The sequence below is a fragment of the Acomys minous genome (assembly GCF_964271855.1).
Source record: "Acomys minous genome assembly, chromosome: 2".
Lineage (NCBI taxonomy): Eukaryota > Metazoa > Chordata > Mammalia > Rodentia > Muridae > Acomys > Acomys minous.
The window spans coordinates 53,667,515-53,683,551 of record NC_140484.1 but is presented as its reverse complement, the minus strand read 5'-3'; the positions used below and the strand labels follow the sequence as shown (position 1 = coordinate 53,683,551).

General features: G+C 42.9%; 1 protein-coding gene across 3 annotated transcripts in view; it reads right to left on the bottom strand.

The window, feature by feature from the left end:
• PPP6R3 (protein phosphatase 6 regulatory subunit 3) overlaps nucleotides 1–16,037 on the bottom strand; it is a 116,619-nt gene that overhangs the window by 67,918 nt on the left and 32,664 nt on the right. For 2 of the 3 annotated variants that reach the window (XM_084750643.1, XM_084750644.1), the window contains exon 2: nucleotides 13,862–14,013. The exons of the other annotated variant lie outside the window; for it this stretch is intronic. The gene's annotated coding sequence lies outside the window, so the exon portion shown is untranslated. The remainder of the gene's footprint in view (nucleotides 1–13,861; nucleotides 14,014–16,037) is intronic. 3 annotated transcript variants of the gene reach the window in all.

Sequence of the window (16,037 nt, the reverse complement as noted above, 5' to 3'; positions counted from 1 at the left end):
CACCAAAAACCAAAACCAACATAACAGAAAAAGGAGTAATTCATTCATATTTAAGAATTTAAGGGGTTGGAGAGATGGCTCAGAGGTTAAGAGCACTGACTGCTCTTCCAGAGGTCCTGAGTTCAATTCCCAGCAACCACATGGTGGCTCACACCCATGTATAATGTGATCTGATGCCCTCAGATGTACACACAGGTGGAGCACTGTATACATAATAATAAATAAATAAATATAAAAAAAAGAATTTAATAATGCTGGCTGGGCTTGCATCTTTGATCCCATCACTCTGGAGGGAGAGGCAAGAGGATATCTGTGTGTTCAAGGCCAGACTGGTCTACAGAATGATCACCAGGGTAACATAAGAGAGGGCCTGTCACAAAAAAAACAAAACAAGCAAAAAGAATGGTGAGAAAGCGCAAGGTAGCTGAGCAGATGCAGGTGCTTGGTGACAAGGCTGATTCCCAAAACTCCAGGGTGGAAAGAACCACCCTTTCCAAGTTGTCTTCTGACCTCAACAAGCTTGCTGCCCAGTAATTTAAAAACGTTTTATTGTAGCACACATCTTTAATCCCAGTACTCCAGGAGGCAGACATAGATGGTGTCCGGGAGTTCAGCCTGGTTTAGAAAGTGAGTCCAGGACAGCCAAGGCTACACAGGAAAGCCCTGTCTAAAAAAAAAAAAAAAAAACCCCAAAATTAAAATAAAACCTATATTTTAAGTAAAAAAAAAAATTCATACCCTACATTTTTAACACTTGGTAGGCTGATGGAGAAAATTTACTGCAGGCTTAAGTCTAGTCTGGGCTAAGACAGCAAAACTGTTTCCAAAAAGAAAAAAAGAAAAGGACAACTCTTAATTTTTTTTTTTTTTTTTTTTGAAGGATGAAGAATTGACATCTTTAACAAAAAATGACAAACAATGAGGCCTAACCAGAACTTTCCTTATTTCCCCCCCAGCTTTCAGGAGCTTTGTTTTTCTTCCATTCTTCCTTTTGCTCAGTTGTCTGCAGAGGTGCTTAGGACCACTCAGTGGTGGCTCCAACTCACTTGGTGGCCTGCACTGTGGGAGCTGCTGACCAGTCCTCAGTGCCTGGCTGGGGGCTCCAATCTTCAATGGGGTGGGTACAGGGGGCACCCGCACACCCTCAGATCAGTCTGACACAAACTTTCCTTATTACAGAGGGAGTGAAGACCCACTGCAAAGCAGCAGGTGAGTTCATTGATAGCTAAAAATCTGAGGTCATAAAATCCAAGAAAAGAACTAAACTTTAGGACTTAATTATTTAAGAATTAGACAAACAGGCATGGTGGCACATGCCTGTAATTCCAGTATTCGTGGGAGGAAAAGGCAGGCAGATCTTTGTGAGTTCAAGGCTAGCCTGGTCTACAAAGCAAGTCCAGTACAGTCAGGGCCACATGGAGAAATCTTGTCTGGAAAAACCAAAAAGAATTAGACAAGCTTACTATCCTAAGTCACTATAAGAAACAGCTGACAGTCAACCTTCAATAACACTTCATGTACAGTCTTTCCTTAACTTGGTTTCCATAACCACACCATGAAATACTTGGGCTCCCAGAGCCCAAAAGGCACTTAGTTACACATGGAATGTGACAGAGGTCTCAAAGGCTGCTTGTAATAAAATTGCAGTCAAATAGAACAAGCCTCCACAGAAACAGAACCACTTAAGGTCTGCTAGCCTCATAAGGAGTCAAGGAGCCTTCCTTGAGAGTATGGTGAGGCACAAAGTTACCATGTGCCCAAATGAAAGCTCTCTATCAGCTACAGCTTAGCCATCTACCCAGTCAAGTGCTTCCTGTTAAGACCACTACCAGAAAAGCTCACCAATATCTACAAACAAAAGGAAAGGAAGGTCCATCTTTGTAAAGCAGATCTGCTTTTTATAACTATGGTGTTTTGCTAAATTCACCCACACCCAATGTTCTCAAAAACATTTGCTTCAAAATTGTTGTTGTTTTGTTTGTTTTTCGAGACAGGGTTTCTCTGTGTAGCCTTGGCTGTACTAGACTCACTTTGTGGACCAGGCTGGTCTCAAACTCAGATATCCACCCAGCTCAAAATTATTTCCTTAAAAGTAGAAAACTTGGCAAGGGTGGTGGTGCACTCCTTTAATCCCAGCACTCAGGAGGCAGAGCCAGGTGGTCTACAGAGTAAGTTCTAGGACTGCCAGGGCTACACAAAGAAACGTTGTCTCAAAAAACCAAAAACAAATAATAAAATAAAAAGAGAAATTATAGAGGCAAACTTTACTTACTCTAAAGTTAAAGTGACTGCCCCAAAGAGAGCTAAAAAGCAAGGTGTGAATGGTAGGTTGTTAAGGAGTGTCCACTACACATGACAGGTACTCGGCCTGACTGTCCAGCAGGCAACCTCGATAAGAAAGTTGAAGAAACGTTAGGAGACAAGTTTCAGGAAGCAATACTGCCTTGTATCAAGCTGATCAGTTGACAACACCTTTACTTGCTCTCAAGGACACATGGCGCTTCTGCTCACCAACTTGAGCAGCAAGAAGCCTGAGCGCAAGGAAAGACAAACAGCAGCTATTCCATTCGCATGGCCCATACTCACCCATCTGACTGAGAGGAACACCTGGGGGTGGGGGGAAACAAGGCAGAAACGGCCTCCAGCGAGGCACAGCCTTTTCCTACCTATACAGCATGACAAGCTGGAGAAATGCAGCTCCCAACACAGAAGCAACAGGTACACAAGCAAGTGGCCTTCCTCAGCTCTGACAGGAGACAGGAATAGACCTATAGAAGATCCATGGGAGGCAGCAGAAGGTATTTAAGCAGCTGTGGAATTTAATTTAAATACAATGCTGAGCTAGCTCTGACTAGGAAGTCATCAAGGGAAAGATGGCATCAAGCCAAGAGAAACCGTAAGACATACACACTGCTTTGGTTTTTCAGATTTGGGGGAAATGACAAGACAACCAAAATCAAGACAAACGTTTTATCCTAATCATCTGACAAGCACAAACAGTATCAGAAGGTAATGTCAAAAGGAGAAGGAAAGGGGGACAGCTCAGTGGTTCAGAGCACTTGGCTGCTCTTCCAGAGGACCTGAGTTTAATTCCCAGCACCCACATGGCAGCTCACAGCTGTCTGTAACTCCAGTTCCAGGGATCCAGCACCCTCACACAGACATAGCGCCTCTCACAGGCAAAACACCAATGCACAGAAAAAAGGAGGGGAAAAGGAACAAGGGAAGTTTTTCTTTTTATATTCACAAAAAGAAAGGGGAGAGGCTGTCCTTTGTTTAGGGACACAAAGTCCCACCATCCACATTGTCTATCATCTTCTACTAGAGTAGCTGCTGCTCATTTATTTGTAAATCCTTTAAAAATCACAACTTTTAAAAGTGTATTTTTATAGCCTCACTACTCCAAAGTTATGGGACAGAAGATCTTTCTGGGCTGCCCAAGACCTGAACAGAAGAAAATTCAGGGCAAACACTGTTTGCTATAGATACCTGCAAACTGCAGTCACAGCTCTAAATTATTAATCAAGTGGATTTACCCACTCCAACTAAAACTGCCCAAGTCATATTGTATTGTAGGAAACCCATCAAATACAAGATTCACAAAAAGACCAAATAGTCACAATGAAACAAGAACACGGTAGGATGACAAACACACCCATCCCAACCGAAAACCTGCCAATTAAGAATGGTTTTGACATTTTTTAATAGGGTTAGGTTTGAGTGAAGGTTCTTCCTGAGAGTTGTATTCTGTTATCTCCTGAATCCATCCAGGTAGCTATCTACCCCAAGGCTGCAAGATGACTTGCTGCAGCTGTGCCAGCTAGCTACCCTCCAGGGTACCCCCCAGGCATGGGGTAGCAGCCAGCTACATATACAGGTAAATATTGGGTAGATAAGAAACTCTGCTATGCTGTGCCATTAATCAGAAAACCTACATATACTCCCCCCCCCCTTTACATTTAGCGGGATGCTAATGACCAGAATGGTCCTAAAGGTTGGTGGAAGTAAAAACAAAAGAGATTCTGATTCTCAAACCGACATCAGGAAGGAACCTATGTAGAGACTTAATCCTTGTCCAGACTGTTAAAATCCACTCCAAACAAATCCTCTCGTGATAGAGAGGTCAGTGTCCATCGGGTCTATGTATACAGCAGAATGGCCTTCCTACTGGCCCAGGCCTTCTAATTTCTTAATCCAAAGCTGTATTTTGAAGTAGTTGTCTAAAATATAACCTATTTTAAACATAAAATTTAACATTGAGATATAAGGAAATTTTTAGCATTTATTGCAAAATGATTGATTCCCTTCACTACCACACCAGATAGTAAAGAACTCAGAACTACCTCCTTCCACAGTGAATGTCTTCATATTGCACAAGACACTAAATACCAAAATGTAGCCACAGTGAGCAGCAGCATCTGTTTTGCCTTACCTTACAGCAGCAAGATAACTGGACACAAGCAGGGTTGGTAAATTAGCTGTCCCTGGGTTGGTGCCCTTGGAAGTAAAATGAAGCTAGATACTAAACAAAAGTTCAAATGCCCTCCCTCAGTTAAAATACCGTTTTGTTTTGGTTTTTTTTTTTTTTTTTAATGTAACTATTCTAGCTTGCTGTGGTGGTAAATACCTTTAGTTCCAGCATTTGGGAAACAAAGATGGGCAGAGCTCTGTGAGTTTGCGGCCAGCCTGATCTATAGAACAAATTCCCAACGGGTCAGAGACCCTGTCTATTTAAAAAAAAAATCAAAGAAAGAAAAAGAAAGAACTTGGAAAAAATTAAGATATAACTATTCCATCGAGGCATGGATGGAATCTATAATCTCAAGCTGAGGCCAAATGACTCTAAGCTTGAGGCTATCCTGGGCTACATAGCAGGGGATCTTGTCTTAAAGACTGACAACAAGCTAAGATTTGCAATGAAACTAGAGTCAGAATTAACAACAATAAAAACAAACCAAAAAGCAGTGTGGGTGGGGAAGAGAACAGAGTTGATGCATTATGAGAATAGAGTCTCCTATAGCTCAGAGGGCCCTGAAACTCACTATGTAGCTGAAGCTGGCATTCAACTGATCTTCATGTCTCTGCCTTCTTCAAAGTGCTAGGGTTACAGGTATGCTCCATTACGCCTGGAGCTAACAAAGTGTTTGCAGTACACATAAACATATTTAAAACCCACACTTTAGCTGTGTGACACTTATGGATCAGCAGGAACTCTATCTTCCCCCTAGGAAGCTGGTCATCAAGGTTTGGTGAGAGACCAAGGTACCTCCTTTTACCAACATATTAGGTTTTTTTGTTTTTGTTTTCTTTAAACAAATTGAACTAAGAAGTTTGAAATTTTTTTCCCACGGAAGGACTAGATATTTTAAGCAAGGAGATCTCTGCTGGTCTTCATGATCCCATAGTGAAGGACCCCTCTCTTATATAAATCTATTCACCTCAGATGGAGGCTTTAATTACAAAGCCATTATGGTTGTTACACTAGAGGTTAAGAGCACTGCCTGCTCTTCCAAAAGTCCTGCCCTCAACTCCCAGCAACCACAAGATGGCTCACAATCATCTATAAAGAGATCTGGTGCCCTCTTCTGGCGTACATGCATACATACAGGCAAAATACTGTATCTGTAATAAATAAATCTTTAAAAAGAATAAAGAAAAAAAAAAGATTGTTACACTAGTTTCATACTACTACGGTTGGCCTTGGAAAACAATCTAGGACAGAACCCCTTCATTTCAAAGTGTGTAAGCACTGACAGTATCTGGGAGATGTGGGAAATCATATGCCAGAAGAGTTATGAGAATAACAGACTGTCTGTAGACCCTGCCAAGGCCCTGCTCACCAGCATAGCCGAAGCACTTAGGCACGGCTGACTGATAATCGCTTGCTTCCATCAAGTAACAAGGTTACCCCATATTCCGGCTACTTTTATGTCGACTTGATTCATAGAGTTATCTGAAGGGGAGAGCCTCCATAAGATTCTTTTTCTTTATTTTTTTTTTTCAATTCTATGCAACACACGTGGCTCACAACCATCTAAACTGGCATCTGATGCCCTCTTCTGGTGTGCATGAAAACAAAGCAGCACTCATATACATAAAACAAATAAATATTTTTAAAAATACACTAAGAATATTTTCATGATCTCCTATGTGGTGGACATTTCATGTGAGTAGCTGTACAGTAATCTTTTGTGACTGGCTTCTTTAATTTAGCACATTTCAAAGTTCTCCCATGTTTTACCATGTATTAGAATTGGCACTTTGTGTGTGTGTGTGTGTGTGTGTGTGAGAGAGAGAGAGAGAGAGAGAGAGAGAGAGAGAGAGAGAGAGAGAGAGAGAGAGAGAGAGAGAGAGAGACAGAGAGAGAGAGAGAGAGAGAGAGAGAGAGAGAGAGAGAGAGAGAGAGAAGGTCAAAGGTTGGCTTTAGATGTCTTCCTCAATTGCTTCCCCGCCTTATATTGTGAGACAGTCTTTTTTCCCCCTTATAGCTCACTAACTGAGGCAGACTGGCTGGCCCACCAACCCCAAGGATATTTATGTGTCTACCTCTCCAGTTGTAGCATAATAGGCACTTACTGCAGATTTGAACTTGGATCCCGATACTTGTGTGGCAAAGGGCTTACCTTTTAAGCCATCTCCCAATCCTGTACTTCTTTTGAGTCTATTGTGTGGACAGTTAATCATTTTTGGTTTGGGGCTGTTTTTCCAGACAAGGTTTCTCTGTGTAGTCCTGGCTGACCTGGACTTTGTAGACCAGGCTGGCCTCTAACTCACAGAGATCCACCTGCCTCTCCCTCCCCACATGCTAGGATTACAGACATGGACCACCACCATGCCCGGCTGAAAGGCATTTTCTTAATTAGAGGTTGATGAGGGAGGGCCCAACCCATCATGAGTGGTTCCATCCCTCGGCTGGGTTCTATAAGAAAGCAGGCCAGTAAGCAGCACCCCTCCCTGGCCTCTGCATCAACTCCCATCTCCAAGTTCCTGCTCTGAGTTCCTGTCCTGACAAACAGCAATATGTAATTGTAAGCCAAGTAAATCCTTTCGTCCCCAACTTGCTTTTTGGTCAGGGTGTTTCATCACTGCAATGGTAATCCTAAGACACCCTTGGAACCTCTTCAATGACAGTAAATATCCACAGACACCTGGATTCTATTGCCGGCTGCAGGGTTGCTGGAGCTTGCATTCCTGAGACCTGGTCTCGGGAGTTTAAACCTCTGCAGTTCACCACATTAACTGACTGTAGGGATTGAGCTGCTAGAGCACACTGCAGAAGAAGCTGCTGTCCAGTCATTATGCCTACAAGTCACCTGGGAGCTTAAAGCCATGCTCTCCAAGCTTTCATGGCAAGGAGTCAGCTAGGGGTCTTGTGAGATGCAGCCTGATTTCTGATTCAGGAAAAAACAGCTCTGGCTGAGACTTTGCATTATCTACCTGAATGCCATGAGTGTAGGATATTACTGATCAACTGTCACTCAAAGGGATAATTAAAAATCAAGTTAGTTTTTCAAAAAATTTTTCAAAAAATGCAGTAAACATATTTGAATACATAACCATGAAAAGCATACTACTGCAAACATGGGACTGTGTTCTCACTCCTAACAGGTCACAGGAGCAACACACTACATGACTTTCCAAAGAGCCCAAAGGAACAATGACACCAAATGCTAAAAGATATACCACCAGAAGCTAGAAGTTTCTCTGAAAAGAGAGCTGCTGATGGTTGCCCTAGCTGACCTGTGAGCTGCAGGAATAACTAGAACCATAACAGCATCAACTTGAGAACCACATTGTCATCATCTGGAGAGCTCTGCTTCAACAGAAGAGCACCCCTCTCTGCAGGAAGAAGTGGGGTTCTGCCAAGCTTCCAGTGCATCCCCCTGCCCTGTGTGACAGCTACACCCAAGACTGGTTGGACGAAAGGCAAAAAATGTTTAGTCTCCAAAAATAACTCAAGATAGTGATGATTTCAAGAAGCCAATAGTGAAGCAGTGAAGGAAGTACTGAGCACAGGGCTCTGGGAAGTAACAAGCGGCCGACCAATCTGTCTACAGCAGTTCAGAACTAGCTCCACTGTGGTTCTTATGATGCCAAGTCCAAGGGGAGCATCAGAGCAAATGCACCAGGCTTGAGGTAAATAGTTAGGACAGCTCCCACATCAGTGGCTGCAGTGACCTAAACATGTGGAGCACAACAAACAAAGACAGGAGCAGCTGCTTCTGCCCAAGTGACACATGGGAAAAGCCTCAGCAAACAAAATGTGTCCAAAACTTTTAACATTGTTTTAAAGAGTGCTGTGAAGAAACTATTTTTTAAAAAAACAAACAAACAAACAACTAATTCTACACACTCTCACACGTGTATTCAACAGCATAGAGGCACACACTGCCCCAGTTCAGACTCATCCCTACATATTCCAAGTCTCCTTTCACTCATAGCCTCCAAGTGACAACTAACTAATACGCATACCATGTGAGCCACATCTAAGTGTAAAGTCTTTAGTAGCCACATCAGAAAGTTAAAAGAGGACTAAGGGGACAGTTCAATCAATAAAGTTTGCTTGCTATACAAGCATGAAGATCTGAGTTAGTCCACACAATGCAAGTAAAAGAGCCCAGTGGTACATGTTTAAAACCCAGCACTGAGAAGCCAGGAGAGGTGAGTCCATGAGACTTGCCAGCCAGCCAACCTAGCCTAGTCAGGGAGCATCAGAGCACCAAAAAAGCCTGTCACTAAACAAGGCGGTTCTGGGGGAATGACACCCAAGATCGTCCTCAGACAACCACAAATGTGCACACACAAAAGTAAAAGAGAAAAGCCTGTAGAATCCAATGTGCATTTTACATCTATAGCACATGCAGTTTGACTTCTCACTCTGAAGTTCTCAAGAGCAACACTTCACCTACTCTACAGTGCTGTGAAACAATGAGACCCCACCTCATTTAAGATTGTTGCAGTCACTAACTAAAGATCCTCCTGTTGTACTAAAATAGTTCCGAGTCCTCCACAGGCAAAGTTAGTCATTAACTTTTTCCATATAAAAAAGCCAACGAACAAGAAGACCATCAAGGCTGGCGGATCTGCTGTACCAACCAAGGACAATGCATGCAGTAAACCTAGACCCCCTATTCAGACAACACATTCTCCACAGCTGTGTGAAGAGCGGGGACTGACTCTAACATGAACTCTGGTGCCCCCTATTTGACCACTTCCTCTTGGTTGGGGGGAGACCTGGTGGCACTCAAAGGAAGGGGGAGCAGGCTATCTGGGTGAGACCTGATAGGCTGTGATCATATGGTAGTGGTGGTTGGGGGGAAGGGGGGAGTCCCCTTCTGTCACAGGTCTAGAGGAGGGGAATAGGGTGAAAGAGGGAGGGAGAAATAGAAAGATACAAGTGAGGGGATAACAATCGGGATATAATCTGAATAATAAAATTTAATTTAAAAAAAGGCCAATGAAGGCAAGGCACTGTAAGACACACCTATAATCCTGGCACTCGGGAGGTTGAAGCAGGAGGATAAGCACTGTCAGCTACATGGCACTAGCTGAGCCATCTCTCACTCCAATACACCTCAGACCGAGGGTGGGTAATTATAAAAGGTATTCATGATTTCATAATCATAATTTAACCAATGTGGGGGTTTGTTTAAGAATATTTTTTTATTACATACACAATGTTCTGCCCACATGTACACCTGCAGGCCAGAAAAGGGTGCCAGATCTCATTATAGATGGTTGTGAGCCACCATGTGATGGCTGAGAACTGAACTCGGGTCCTCTGGAAGAGGAGACAGTGCTCTTAACCGTCTCTCCAGCCCCTTAACTGGTGTTTTAAAAAATACTTTATTTAGGGCCAGTACAGCCAAGGCTAAGCAGAGAAGCCCTGTCTTGAAAAATGAACAAACAAACAAGCAAGCCATGTATGTATATATGTATGTACGTACGTGTATATGTATGTTTGTTTTTCCAGAAAGGGTTTCCTCTGTGTAACATCCTGGCTGTCCTAGACTTCTTTGTAGACCAGGCTGGCCTTGAACTCAAGAGACCCATCTGCCTTTGCCTCCCAGTTGCCAGGATTAAAGGCATGCACCACATCTGCAGAACTCTTAGCTGCCTAGGAAGCACAATGTTCAAAGAGCAGATACCTCCATAACATGGTCCACTGCAGCATTCAGAACAATGCAGCAGGAAGTCTCGTCATACAGCTTGCTTTTTACTTAAAAAGTCAAGGCCCAGGGGCTGGAGAGATGACTTAGCAGTTAAGAGAACTGGCTGCTCTTCCAAAGAACTGGGTTCAATTCCCACCTACATAGTGCCTCACAGCTACATGTAACTCCAGTTCCAAATGATCGGATGCCCTCTTCTGGCCTATGCAGTTGCATGCATAAACATGCATGTATATAAAACATCCATACATATAAAACATAATGATTTGGGGAGTAGGTGGCTTCAGCAGCTAAGAGCACTTGCTCTTTTAGGGAACTTGGGTTCAATTCCCAGCTCCCACGCGGTGGTTCACAACATGGTAGTTTGAATAAGGATAGCCCCCAAAAGATTCATGTTTTTAAAGGCTTGGCCATAAGGAGTGGCACTATTAGGGAGAGTGCTTTATATTGGAGGAGGTGTGGCCTTATTAGAGGAAGTGTGTCACTTGTGGAGGGGGAAGCTTTGAGGTCTTAAATGCTCAAGCTACACCCAGTGTGGGACACATCTAGTCTCCTTCTTGCTGCCTGTAGATCAAGACCTAAAAGTCTCAGGTCCTTATGCAACCACTGAGCTTTATTCCAAGCCCTACTTCTTTAAAAAAAAAACAAAACTTATCTTCATTTACTTTCATGTATGTGTGCCTGCCTCTCTATATGTGTATCGTGTACCTGAAGTCTTATGGAGGCCCCCAAGAAAGGGGGGTGCTGAATCATCCTGGAATCAGAGTTAAAGGTGGCAGGGAGCAGCCCAATGTGGGGCCTGGGAAAGTGAGCCTGAGTCATCTGCAAGCACAGCAAGGGTTTTGTTGTTGTTTTGTTTTTTGAGACAGAGTTTCTCTGTGTAGCGCGTCCGGGTCTCCAATTAACAGAGACTGGCCTACTTCTGCATCCCACTTGCTGGGATTACAGGTGTGCACCACCACTGCCCAGCTACAGCAAGGGTTATCTCTCCAGCCCACAGTGCTACCTACACGTTTTAAATTCACCAGTAGGCAAGGTTGGACTCAAACTTCAAATACACCGTGCTTAGCTGAGAAGTGTACATTGTTACACTGATGGTGAACACAAAAAAGTAAAATGATATTTCCCAAAATTAATCAGAGAGCTGCCTTTAGGATCTGCACAGGCCAACCCAAGTACTGATGAAACAAATCTCTTCAATACTCATGAAATTCATGGCTGCAAAGACAAGTCTTAAAATTAATCCAGTGGTGAGAAACATACACCACAAAAAGAAAATCACACAAGAACAGAAAGTAAATGACACTAGCCTCCTCTCATAGTTGTAGAAGACACTTCAGAAAGAAAACCTCTGCAGGCTCCCAAACTTCCTCAAGTGGCCCCTCATAGTGTGCTTCACAAAACAAGGCAAACACACCGGAAACCAGAAGCTAAGAGAGGAGATGCAGCAGCCACAGAAGAAGGTCAAGAGCAACACATCCAGAAGAGGGCAAGAGGCATGGGATTCTACACAGGATATATTTCATTGAAAACAGCAAGACAGGCTGCTGGATGTATCTGACTATACTGGAAACTTCTGCAAACACATCAGAGCTTTAAGGAATAATTAACTGAAGTATACCTATACTTAATACTGATTTCAGTTAAAAGTGTTTGAACTGTTAGAAGATAAAGGGGAGAAAGAGGTATCATGTGACAGATCCAACCTCCTCTTCATAGCCAAAGTGGAATAGATAGATATATCACAGAGGCACTTAGGATACTACAGGTGATGCCGGGTGTGATGGCGCACGCCTTTAATCCCAGCACTCAGCAGGCAGAGGGACGCAGATCACTGTGATTTTGAGGCTGATCTACAAAGTGATGCAGGATAGCCATGGCGACCGAGAGAAAACCCTACCTCAAACAAGACAAAACTAGACAGGCCAAAGTCTGTGGGAAATAAGATGAGTGGGAAAAAAAGGACTTTTACTGTTTTTATCACAAATCCAGCACTCTTCGAGGTTTTAGCCAAGAACAGTCTTTATGAAACAGCCATAGGCAGAGTATTTTTCCAAATCACCTGAGAAAAGACAACCTAAAACAGAATCTGTTATGACATGCTGCAACTCAACATGCTACAGTTACATCTATGGCTTTTTTTAAAATGACAAAACAATGCCTGAAATCTAGGAGAGGTTAAGTTGAACACATTTATCAACCGCTTAAAAATATCAGTTAATAAAAACTATGGCTATTCTCCTCTGTTCAGCAGCCGGCACTGGGCAATGCTGGCGCTGTCACACCATTATACAAGGTGTGCCCACAGTGAGGAGCATGCTCATGTCATTAGTTCCTGACTGGCTCTGTGACACAGAAACTTCATGATTCTCCAGTGGTAAGTTTCTGCTTTTGGTTTTTGTTTGTTTGTTTGTTTTTGTTTTTAAAGCAGGATTTCTCTGTGTATCTCTGGCTGCCCTGGAACTTGCTCCATGCCAAGCTGGTCTTGAACTCAGAGATCCACCTGCCTCTGCCTCCTGAGTATTAGGATCAAAGGTATGTGCCACCATGCCCAGCTCAGTGGTAAGGTTTTATTTTGATTTTTTTCTTTTCAAGAAAGAGTTTCTTTGTGTAACTGTCCTGGACTTGCTTTGTAGTCCAGACTGGTCTCAAACTCACAGAGATCCACTGGCCTCTGCCACCCTAGGTGTTGGGATTACAGGTATGTGCCACAGTGTCTGGCTTGTTTTGACTTTTCAAGATCAGGGCCAAGACTGAATTTTTTTTTTTTTTGGTTTTTCGAGACAGGGTTTCTCTGTGTAGCCTTGACTGTCCTGGACTCACATTGTAGACCAGGCTGGCCTTGAACTCACAGCGATCCACCTGCCTCTGCCTCCCGAGTGCTGGGATTAAAGGCATGCGCCACCACGCCCGGCCCCCAAGACTGAATTTTTTCTGAACAAAAACAGCCCTTGTGCAGTTACTGAACAATATCATCAGGTGTGGCGACAGTGCCACACAGAAGTCATAGGACAGTGACATAAATGGAGAAATGGCAGAGGAGGAATCCACTGTGGAAGTATAGGGGCCACCTCTTTCTTGGGGGGCTTGGCAGGTCACAAACAAGGCAACATTCTGGATGTCTGGGATCAATTAGTTAATGATCAGAATCAAAGTCATTACAACCGTAGAGTCAGAAGATACAAAAGGAAGCCATCAAGAAAGGACTATACCTGGGGCCAGCAGGAATTCTGAAATGCAAGGCCAGTCTCACTGAGACACAATGGTCCACTGAGCCAAAGTTAAATATGCAAAGTCAATCTTCAATCAAAAGTTCCAGTAAAGAGTTATAGCAATTACAACTCAAAAACTTCGAGGTGGCTGGCTAGAAGCCACTGGTACAAAATGAACACCTCACACAGTCAGACAGCCTGAATCTAAGATCTTTACTTCTGATCTTCCCTGAACACCACTCCAGTTGCTCCTTGGTGGCAAGCTCAATACCCACCAGAAACAGGAATCTACTAAGTTCAGCTGATTCCTAGATAAACCAAAGCCAGCTACAGAGGCTGCTGTTTCACTTCCTAAAACCACCACAGTACTGACTGCACAGGCGGACTGTCCAGCCCTGCTTCCCTGGTTCTAGGGTCAAGAGAACATGTAACTAACTGTTTTCCCACCTAAGAATTCCAGGAAGGTCTTAATAGTCTTACCTTTCAAACCAAGGTTTAAAACTAAAAGAAATATTTTCTTCTCTGTGGCTCCTTGCCCATTACAGGTTATCCTGGTGACAGCTATCTTCCAAATTACTGAATTAGCAGATCAGCAGGAATAAGACAGGATATTGTAGGAAACAGAAGTATTCCTGTAAAAACAAAAACAAAACAGATAATCACATGTGTTATGCTTTGGTTTGATGACAGCTGCCATTAGGAAAAAAAATAATGGCTCAGGGTTGTGATTCCCACAGAATCATACCGCAGAGATAAAAGCTCAGCTTGAGGGTTCCAGCCCCCCTTGAAAAAACAGGTATCTAAAGGTATAAACTCCAGTGTTCATTCCATCCCAAGAATAACCTAGAGATAAACAATGCACCGTAACAGGGATGTGAGTGAAGAACTACATCCTTACTATGAAATGACTTTCATCAATATAAGGCTGACTGCAAAAATCACTGTACTCTAGAATATTAAGCAAAGGGCTAGAAAGATGGTTCAGCAATTAAGAGCTGAGCTGTTCTCACAGAGGACCCAGATTTGGCTCCCAATCCCCATTTGGTGACACACAACTGTTTATAACTCCATTTCTATGGGATTTGACAACCTCATCCGGCCTATGCAGATACCACACACCCACATGCACAGACATACTGGTAAAATATCCATACACATAGAATTGTGTATATGTGTATGTGTGTGCAAGCATGCATGTGTACAACTGTGTATAGACATAGAACCTGTCATTACTAAAGGTTAAATCCAAACTGTCACTCTCTGTTAAGGTTCCAGAGAGCCCTTTGCCAGGCATGGTGGCATGCCCCTTTTTAATCCCAGTACCCTGGAGGCGCAGGCAGGTGAATTTCTGTGAGTTCATGGCCAGTCTGGTCTACATGGTGTGTTCCAGGACAGCAAAGATAGAGACAGAGAGAGCTTCTATCTTTAAAAAAAAAAAAAAAAAGCAAGCAAACAAACAAAAAACCCTCACAAATAACAACTAAGACATTCTCCGTGTGTGTGTGTGTGTATACATATTGTATACTCCAGTTTTTATTCCACAGTAAAGAATAACCTGAAGATAAACACAGGTGCCACAGCAGCACTGTGAGTAAAAGAACTATATCCTATCTATTTATCCATCCATCCGGCCATCCAGGTGTACGATTGCGCGTGCGTACACTGGCATTAAATTTGTGTAGTTCTACATCCCTCAAGCTAATCTGCAATCATTTCTAATACCAACCAATAACCACCTATTCTGCCCACTTGCAGGCAAAATACCAGGTTCACTCTCCCAGGCTCCCAGCAGTATCACCAACTCAATGCCTGTAGTTTTACTCAAACGTAGAAAGCAAAGTGAAAATGATTTTTCACTTGGATTGTGTCTTTGTTTTATTTCCTGTTGCTGTGACTTTAAAACAAAAAACAAAAAACCCTGAACAAGAGGCTTACTTCAGCACACAGTTCAAGGGTACAATCCAACATGGAAAGGAACTCAAGAAACAGGAGCTTGATGCAGCTGGGATCCACAATCAGGAAGGAAAGAGTTATGAATGCTGCTACTGCTGAGCCCTCTCTGTCCACTTATATAGTCCAGGTCTATAGCCAGGGAGTGGTGTTGCCCATAGTGGGCAGATCTTTCTTCCACACCAAAATAATCCCCACAGGTATGGCCAGAGGCCTGTTTCCCAAGTGACTCCAGATTCTTTCAAGATGACAGCTGACAAAGACCATGACAAAGTGATTAAGGCAAACTCTGGTTGTGTTTTTTTTTTTTTTTAATTGTGTATTTGAAAATGTTAGGATAGTAAGAAATAAGATTCAGAAGAGGAAAGCAGTGTACCAGCACAGTGCTAAGACTGCTGGGTAAAGAGAGGTCAACCAATATGCAGTAAAAACAGGTATACAAACAGCAGTCAAAGAACGCTTTTTGGTTTTGTCATGTCTACTCCCCAAAACACAATCTACAAGTAACATAACAGCAAAATTAGAGTGCTAGAATGAAACAGAATATTGATCAAAAGATACTATAATTAGATTCTAAATCTCATTCCCCTCCTTCCATATTAGCAGATGCCCATAAGCTTTAAAAAATTTTTTTAAATAAATAAAATAAAACAAACAAGCCAAAAAATAGTTCTTTAAACTGGGACAACTGCCCCAGCCACACTGA